Here is an 8,750-nt window from a genome sequence, read left to right as displayed (position 1 = left end):
TGAGAATATACTCCCAAAAATTGCCCTAAAAAATAACCCGCCCGGTTCAAAACCCCCCGGAAGACCACCTAAAAGATGGAGGGATAGTTGGCAATCTACCTCCCAGGAAATTAACCAGAGGCAGCTTCAGAATTAAACAGATCGAAAGATCTCCAAGAAGTAAAAGAAGAAGAAGAAGATTGGAGTATTATCCACTTACAGTTGTACTCTTAAAAGTGTGCCCTTTCATATTGCCATGTATTTAGTTTTTCCAGCATTTATCTTCAAGCCATATGTTGTTCCTGCGTAATTTATTTTATTTAGCATCAACTGCATATCATGTTCGTTATCTGTGATTATCGTAGGGTAGTCTGCGTAACGAATGTTATTTATCGGTTACCCGTTGACCTTTATACCACAGTCAGAGCCTTCAAGTGCCTATGCAAAAACATTCTCCACATCTCTGTTGTACCCACTGGCGAAGCGTCCATGTAACCACTGTTACCATTGGTAACAGTTAAAAATCTTGCAAATAAATATTTTATGACGATGAATAATTCCATTTACCAATATTTTTACCAATAGAAATATATTATTATATTATGTGGTAATAGTACCTAACTCAGTAAATAGCCAACTACTCGTAGACATACGAAAATATTGGAGATTTTATGTGACTCAGTTGCACTTTATTATACTCTGTTATACATACCAGTCTCATTTGTGGTTACAATGGTTATACCCGCGCTGGTGCTCGAGACCGGCTAGTGTCTGAAATTTTTGAAGAAGCGACGGCGTAAGCGCGCTGTGTATATCAGTAGCCCTGTTACCAGATTTAAAATTGGTTACAGTACCTATAGAAAGTGTGCATGCAGGTAACCATGGATGAGTGTCGCAGCGTAATCGATCAACTACTTTAAAAGTAATTCTCCTTGTATAATTTTAAAGAAAAAAATGAGATTATTGAAAATGAAAGACCTATTTTACACAATTTAACAAAAAGAAATCAAAAAAAGTAGTTCGATATTTTTTTAAATTTAGTTGGTACAGTGAAAATCCTTGGTTATGTGGTTGCAAGAAAAATATACTGTATTGTTGGCCATGTCTTCTAGTTTCTACAGAAAAATGGGTGGACCAGGTTCACGATTTAAATAGTGTTAGAGTTTTAAAAAGGAGACATGAAATTCTCCGTTACCTGCATGTAAGATGTATACCCAATTTAATTCAGTTTGGCAAAACAAGAATCGAAAGTTCTCTTAACCAAGCTTTTAAAGCAAAGATTGCTAAACATAATGAGTTTGTTAAAAAAATAGATAGGTATAGTCAGTCCGCTATAACTTTTCCCATGCGGTATGATTCATTTTCAATCAAATTAAGTCAAAACATAAATTGAAACGAACGTCGATGTGTATATACATTTTGTATACTATATACTACTAGTCCAGAAAGCCACTGCGCATCCGCTAGGAAAAATATTCTAATTCGAATTTTTTGCACAATCTTACTCAAAAGGGACTCCTTTTAACAAATTTGCATGTTGCCAGGACCAAAAGGTGGTCAAAAATTTTTTAAACGTTTTTTTTTGTTTTTTTCCTAAAATTATTTTTTTGCATGGAAAAAAGTTTTTTTTGGTTTTTTGGATCATTCCAAACAGAAAAGGTATTTAGTGACTTTTCTCTAAAAATGATAGTTTTTGACATATGTATAAGCGATTAAAAATTGAAAAATTGCGAAATCGGCCATTTTTAACTCTCAAAAACTATGTGAAAAACTGAAAATTTTAATGTTGCCAAGATAGGTAGATATTCTTTAAACATCGATTGATGAAATCCCAAAGAGTTTTTTGCAATACAATATTCAAAACTCCTTTGTTTTTTAATTGCTAATCAAGCGTGCGCGACACTATTTTCCACCGACAGTATGGTGCATATGAAAGGAATAAATTCGTTATTTCGTAAACCGGCGACTTTAAGGAAAAATCCAGAAACAGGTCGATTTTTATTTTTAAGTTATGATATTGTGGCATATATGGTATACTAGTGACGTCATCCATTTGGGCGTGATGACGTAATCGATGATTTTTTTAAATGAGAATAGGGGTCGTGTGGTAGCTCATTTGAAAGGTTCTTCAATTTTCTATTCAGTAATGTAAACATTTACATAATTATTTATACAGGGTGTCGTTCTACTTCTTTTTTTGTAAAATAATTTAATTTAATAAAAAATTTTTGGACACCCTGTATAAATAAGTATGTAAATGTTTATATTACTGAATAGAGAATTGAAGAAACTTTCAAATGAGCTAGCACACTACCCCTATTCTCGTTTAAAAAAATCATCGATTACGTCATCACGTCCAGATGGATGACGTCACTAGTATACCATATATGCCACAATATCATAACTTAAAAATAAAAATCGACCTGTTTCGGGATTTTTCCTTAAAGTCGCCGGTTTACGAAATATCTAATTTATTCCTTTCATTTGCACCATACTGTCGGTGGAAAATAGTGTCTCGCACGCTTGATTAACAATTAAAAAACAAAGGAGTTTTGAATATTGTATTGCAAAAAACTCTTCGGGATTTCATCAATCGATGTTTAAAGAGTATCTGCCTACCTCGGCAACATTAAAATTTTTAGTTTTTCACATAGTTTTTGAGGGTTAAAAATGGCCGATTTCGCAATTTTTAAATTTTTAATCGCTTATATGTCAAAAACTACCATTTTTAGAGAAAAGTTACTAAATACCTTTTCTGTTTGGAATGATCCAAAAAATCTAAAAAAACTTTTTTCCATGCAAAAAAGTAATTTTAGGAAAAAAACAAAAAAAAAACGGTTAAAAAATTTTTGACCACCTTTTGGTCCTGGCAACATGCAAATTTGTTAAAAGGAGTCCTTTTCGAGTAAGATTGCGCAAGAAATCCGAATTAGAATATTTTTCCTAGCGGATGCGCAGTGGCTTTCTGGACTATACACACATCGGCGTACGTTTCACTTTCTGTTTTGACTTAATTTGATTGAAAATGGGAAAAGTTATAGCGGACGGACTATATATCCTTAGCACACTTATAATAGATACCGTATGTTTTTTTGGCCAAACAAGAACGTTTCGTGGTCATTTTGAGGGCGACGACTCTAACAATCGAGGCAATTACAGGGAATTGTTAATATTAATTGCCAAAAAAGATCAAAAATTTTTTCGAGAGTTTCAAGTGATATACAAAATGATATTATTGAAGCTATACCGCACCCTTAGTGCAAGACTGTTGTAAGTCAAAATAAGTATGTTTCGAGATAAAAACAATTTTGAATGAAGAAAAAAACAGACGTACTCTCACATTTATTGTAACTTCCGACGACCGGTTTCCGTAACCGGTCGTCGGAAGTTACAATAAATGATTGAGAGTACGTCTGTTTTTTACATCATTCAAAATGAACTCTCATATGCAACCCATTCAACAAAAGACGATTTTGTTTATTTTCCTGCTATTATCGCTGTGCTAATGTCGGTATGATAGTTGTGATATTTAGGCGGTTGAGCATTTGAAAGTTACTAAAATTTTACACGGGATAGATATGCATGTTTACAAACGAATGCTATGATTACTTTATTTTCATAAAATTTTTGAATAACATCAGTTTTGCACTGAGGGTGCGATATATACATTTAGCCATATCTTCATTTTTTTTTAAATAAGATTTTTGCATCTGGTTTTGGTAACACTTCATAAAAAGTCACGCGTCGCCACTGGTTGTACCCCTCTTAAAACTAAAGATTTATAGGTCTCAAATTAGCTAAAAAGAGTAGGTTTCAATGATTACGTCTCGGTGGCCCCACTTGATCCCCCTTTAGCTGGATGGTGTAGCCCCCAAGCTATATCCACTTTTTTCAAGTTTGTGATTTGGTCACCCTAGTCTACGGTGTCCGCCTTTATCTCCAGATATAACCTTGTTTGACCGACTCCATATTTACACACATACGTGTTAGGTTCATAAATCCTTTCTTTATATGAATGGAGGTTCTAATGTGTATTCATATCATTGATTCAGTGATATGAAAAATACATAATACATACCAACAAACACACATGTCTCACATTCATATTTCTTACAAATTGTTTTTTTTTTGTGTGAATTTGATGGCCTTGGCCGAGCCAATTAGCCAGACATTTTATTATTTTAAAAACAAACAATTTTTTTTCAATCAGAGGAATTATTTCTGTATTTCTAACTCTAAATACATAACAAACTAACATATTACAATGATTATCAGTAGTAATTGCACAAGAGCTCTAAAATTATTGAATTTTTCCCGAGTGACACTTTGACAGTTTTAATTCACGAGCCGAAGGCGAGTGAAATTATGTCAAAGTGTCACAAAGGCAAAAATTCTATATTAATTTTAGAGATCGAGTGCAATTTGTTGCGATTATTTCATGAATAAAACTGTTCAAAACCAAAATTTTATTGTAATTTATTTATGTAAATACAAATTAGTACAATTAAACACACAGTTGTTATACATATCTGATGGTTGAAAGTCAATAATTTTTATAATTTTTAAAAAATTATTGTCATTAATGTCACTGAATGTATTTTTTCGTAGCAACGAAGGGCATCTGACGTAATATACTTGACGACGGGAAATTATCAAAAATTATCAGTGTAATTTAGATTTCTGTAGCTTTCTATTGGTCAGAATCTCCTATGAATGAAATAATCTAAATGTATAATGTATAATCCCTCTGGGGCTCAGTGGAGAACGTTGTTCAGATGGAAACACCAATAGCGATAAAGGAATTTATTTATAGACCCGACACTAGGGTAATTTTACCCCGGGAGAACTTTTGAACACTGACTGGTTACTGGTACGCATTTAGTTGAAGACTGATGAAGAGTCTATTTGAATTTACATCTTGACAGCTTGAAGTGATTCTTGAGAATGATTCTAAATGTGTATTCTTTCTCAGTGGTGGCACTTAGTATTGGTGTCAAGCCACGCGCTGAGTATATTTACAAATATTGAGAACAAAGAAATATATTTGATCATCAAATTAAATAATGCAATTGCCCGAATTATTGTTTACAGTTTACAATTCGTGAACTAAATTAGAGACCCGTACATATAATTATATAATAACAAATTGGTTCATGTCATATACGGGGTGATAAAAATATACTGTTCAATATCGAATATGAATAATGAATGTTTGATATTGGACATGCTGCGGACGGCCAAGTAAGTACTGCCCGACGAAATAAGTAATAACGAATGTAGTCAGTGTTCAAAGTTTACAATAATCATGATACATTAGGTTACCAAGATAGGTTAATAAAATGTGTGATGTAAAAACCCTAGTCTTTGAACAAGTAATACTTTTCCAACTGCAACACCTTAGGTAATAAATCAAGGTTAAATCTGAATCAGAATTTAAATCAAAACGTTCAAATAAATGTTTATAAAGGTATTGAGTGGGATATGTTTCAATATGTTAGTTAAGAATAAAATTATTATTGTATTCTCTTATTATTATAATCGTTGTATTAGTTATTTTATTATTAATATTATAGAATTGTACTACGAGCTCTCTGTCTATAATTATATGTAGATATTTTTAATTGTAGTTTATTTCATCCAAACAAACTTGAATGGAATTTGCAGAATATGTTTTCTGTTACTCGTTTTATATTACATCATATTATATGTGTAATGAAAATAAAGTCGTGTTTTCTAACGATAAATATTTTGAAATACGTAAAGTTATTAGATTTTATTATTAGAGTATTTAATATTCTTCTTATTATAGCATTGTATGTGTGTGTTTAAATATTAATCATATTGGTCACCTTTTCATCTTAATTTCTTCTATGACCATAATCGAATTATTAGTTTATCAACCCTGTAGTTGTGTACAAGAGGTATACGTGTTATAGAATAGAGTAAATTAAAGTGTAAATAAAACCTAGTGTAAGTAGGTTCCTTGGCGCGGGACAAAAAATCCGTCCATTTGCAGCGTTATAATTAATTTCCAAAAAAAATTATCCTAATTCCATAATTCCAAGTTCCGTTTGCATCATGTAAACAATCTATTTTCGTGTTAAATATGCAGGTCCTCAAACAGAGTGAGATTCGAATTACCACCCTAAGTCTACCTCTTTAGCATCATCACACACGACTTAGTTTTCAACCCTTAAGTGAATCTCTATCTAGTTTGCATACATTCCCGAAAATTTTGCATCAGTCACCGAATTCTCTTGTTGCTCACGGTGGTTGTAAGTCACCTGAGTCCATTGTTTCTTTCTTCTGCTTTGCTGAACTTGCTGTGCTCCTCTGTTTCTCTGTTTTCCATTTTTGTTATGATAAGTCCTTCTTTCTCTTTTTTTTTTTTCTCTTTTTTTTTCTCTTTTTTTTTTGCTTTTTTTCTCTTTTTTTTGCTTTTTTTCTCTTTTTTTTTTCTTTTTTTTTTTTCTTGTTCTTTTCTTTTTTCAATTATAATACATAATATACAGTAATTACTTAAATCTACAGGGTTTAAAAAATAACAACAAAACAAACATGTTTGTTTTGTTTTGACAAACATGCGTGCTTTGTTTTAACAAAATTACTTAAATACAGGGTAAATTTTATTGCTACAATGTATATTTACAGTTTTTGATATGTTCGTAAATTGAGGCGCTCAGAGCAACAGTGGCCTAACCCACATCACACAATTTTACCAAAACGCTTTTACTACATTAAAGTTATGCATTAGTTAAGTATGTATTTTCAGATGCAGATTGGCTCAAGCAACTATTGTTTGATCTACTCTGCATCTGAAAATATTTAAATAAGGGATAACTTTAATGTAATTAAAGAGTTTTGGTAAAATTGTAGGATGTGGGTTAGGCCACTGTTGCTCTGAGCGCCTCAATTGTTTTTAATGTATTCATATTTTCAGAAAAAATCAAATTGTTCAGGTATAGTAGACGAAAAGTGGAATTTTTAATATATTAAGATTATCATAAAATTTGTTTATATTTACTGAATTGTTTGTAAACTTTTAGGTCATAGACTATTTTATTTACATAACAAAAATGGAAATTTTTACTGGTGTCAATGTTGCCATTAATCTTGTGTCCAATTCACGTTAGTCTAGCGTCTTGAATAATCTACATATAAACAATATTTGTTCGTAAGGCAAACATGCCATTAATATATGCCAAAAATTGTCTGCGACATCTTATTCAAAGGTTATTTGATGTATGTACAATAACACTTCAAATCATTTTTGTTCTTATCTAATTAGGTCAAACTAAAACTTTAAACATTGTTATTCAAAAGCGATAACTTAAAATTAAATATTATGAGAGATTTCGAAGAAGGGGGCAACAATGTAAGAAATAAATTAAATATGTTTATATGGATTTAAGCCACCACTGATTGTAATGAAAATTATATTTTATAATTATTGTTTGGCGTTTCGATTTCCACTCCAGAAATCGTTTTCAAAAAAATATTTTAAAAAATGTGCTAAAAGTATAACCAAAAAGTTGTTAAGCAGGTTATGTTTTTCAAAACTGTCGGGTGACTTACTTGGCCTTGATCTTGTAAAAAATAGTCATGCCACGCTTTAATTTTAAAAAATCTGAGGGTGGTGTTTTTGCTCGCAGGATAAGTAGCATAAGTAAAAAATACTATTTTTGAAACTTCGGAATTATTCAAGTATCTGCTCGTACTTATGTACCTACTTATAAAAAAACTACATATTGCATCTCATGACAAAAGAGTGTGAGTTTTTTTTCAAAAATCGTGGAAGATATGGGGAATGAGCTAAGGCTGTGGGAATCATGTTGTAATTATTCGCTTAAATATTATGCTCACTCTGCTTTGAATAACTATGTTGCGTATTGCGTGTTGCTTGTTGCGTATTGTCCAAACATTGCGTATTTGTGATGATAACTGCTGGTCTTGAAAACGATAATCTTGATTGTAATGCAAAAAAGCCTGTTCCTTTTTGTAAATTTAACATCAAAAATATTTAGTCATCATCATCATCAATATCGTTATAAACCTTCGAATGTCTTTGACGCGTTTACTATTGCCTTCCATGTTTGTCGGTCCACTGCCACTATTTCCATTGTCTCACTCCCATTTTCTCCAGATCTTCTCTCACTGCATCTTTCCACCTTTTTCTAGGCCATCCTACAGACCTTCTCCCATCTGGCCTCTCCCCGAGCAGCTATGTTTGGTTTGATTTTTGGATAAATTTTTCGCATGACATACAGGGCCGTGCGGTACATCTTTTCAACATGATGCAAGTCTTCGAAATGCCGCCCCTTGAGGGGGTAGGCGCAAAATTTCGCCTGCAATGCTTTTTAAATGCATTCATTTTTTCGAATCCTGAGAAAACCAATAAGTATTTTTGAAAATTTTAAAAGCACAATGAAAGATTATGTTATTACCGAGGCCCAAAAGAACCTGAAAACTTCTGTTTATTTTAATAAGTTACAGGGTTGAAAAAAAAAAGAAAATTTAGTGTGATTTTTAATTTCAAAATATTAACATTAAACAACATTTACAAAAATTACAATTTTACCTTTCTGACTTTAATTTTGGCAAACTCGTCAATCAGATGGGTGTACCTAGTCTAAAGTAGCAGCTAGTGAGGACTATTATAGTTAAACTATATATAGATTATTATAGACTATTAATATTGAAATGAGTTCTAAATTTTTTAGTTCGTCTAAAATATAGATGAAAAATTTATTTTAAATTTATCTTCTACTGTT

Source organism: Diabrotica virgifera, chromosome 5, assembly GCF_917563875.1.
Source record: "Diabrotica virgifera virgifera chromosome 5, PGI_DIABVI_V3a".
NCBI classification, from domain to species: Eukaryota; Metazoa; Arthropoda; class Insecta; order Coleoptera; family Chrysomelidae; genus Diabrotica; species Diabrotica virgifera.
The sequence above is the reverse complement of the archived record's forward strand: the minus strand, read 5'-3'. Positions refer to the sequence as shown.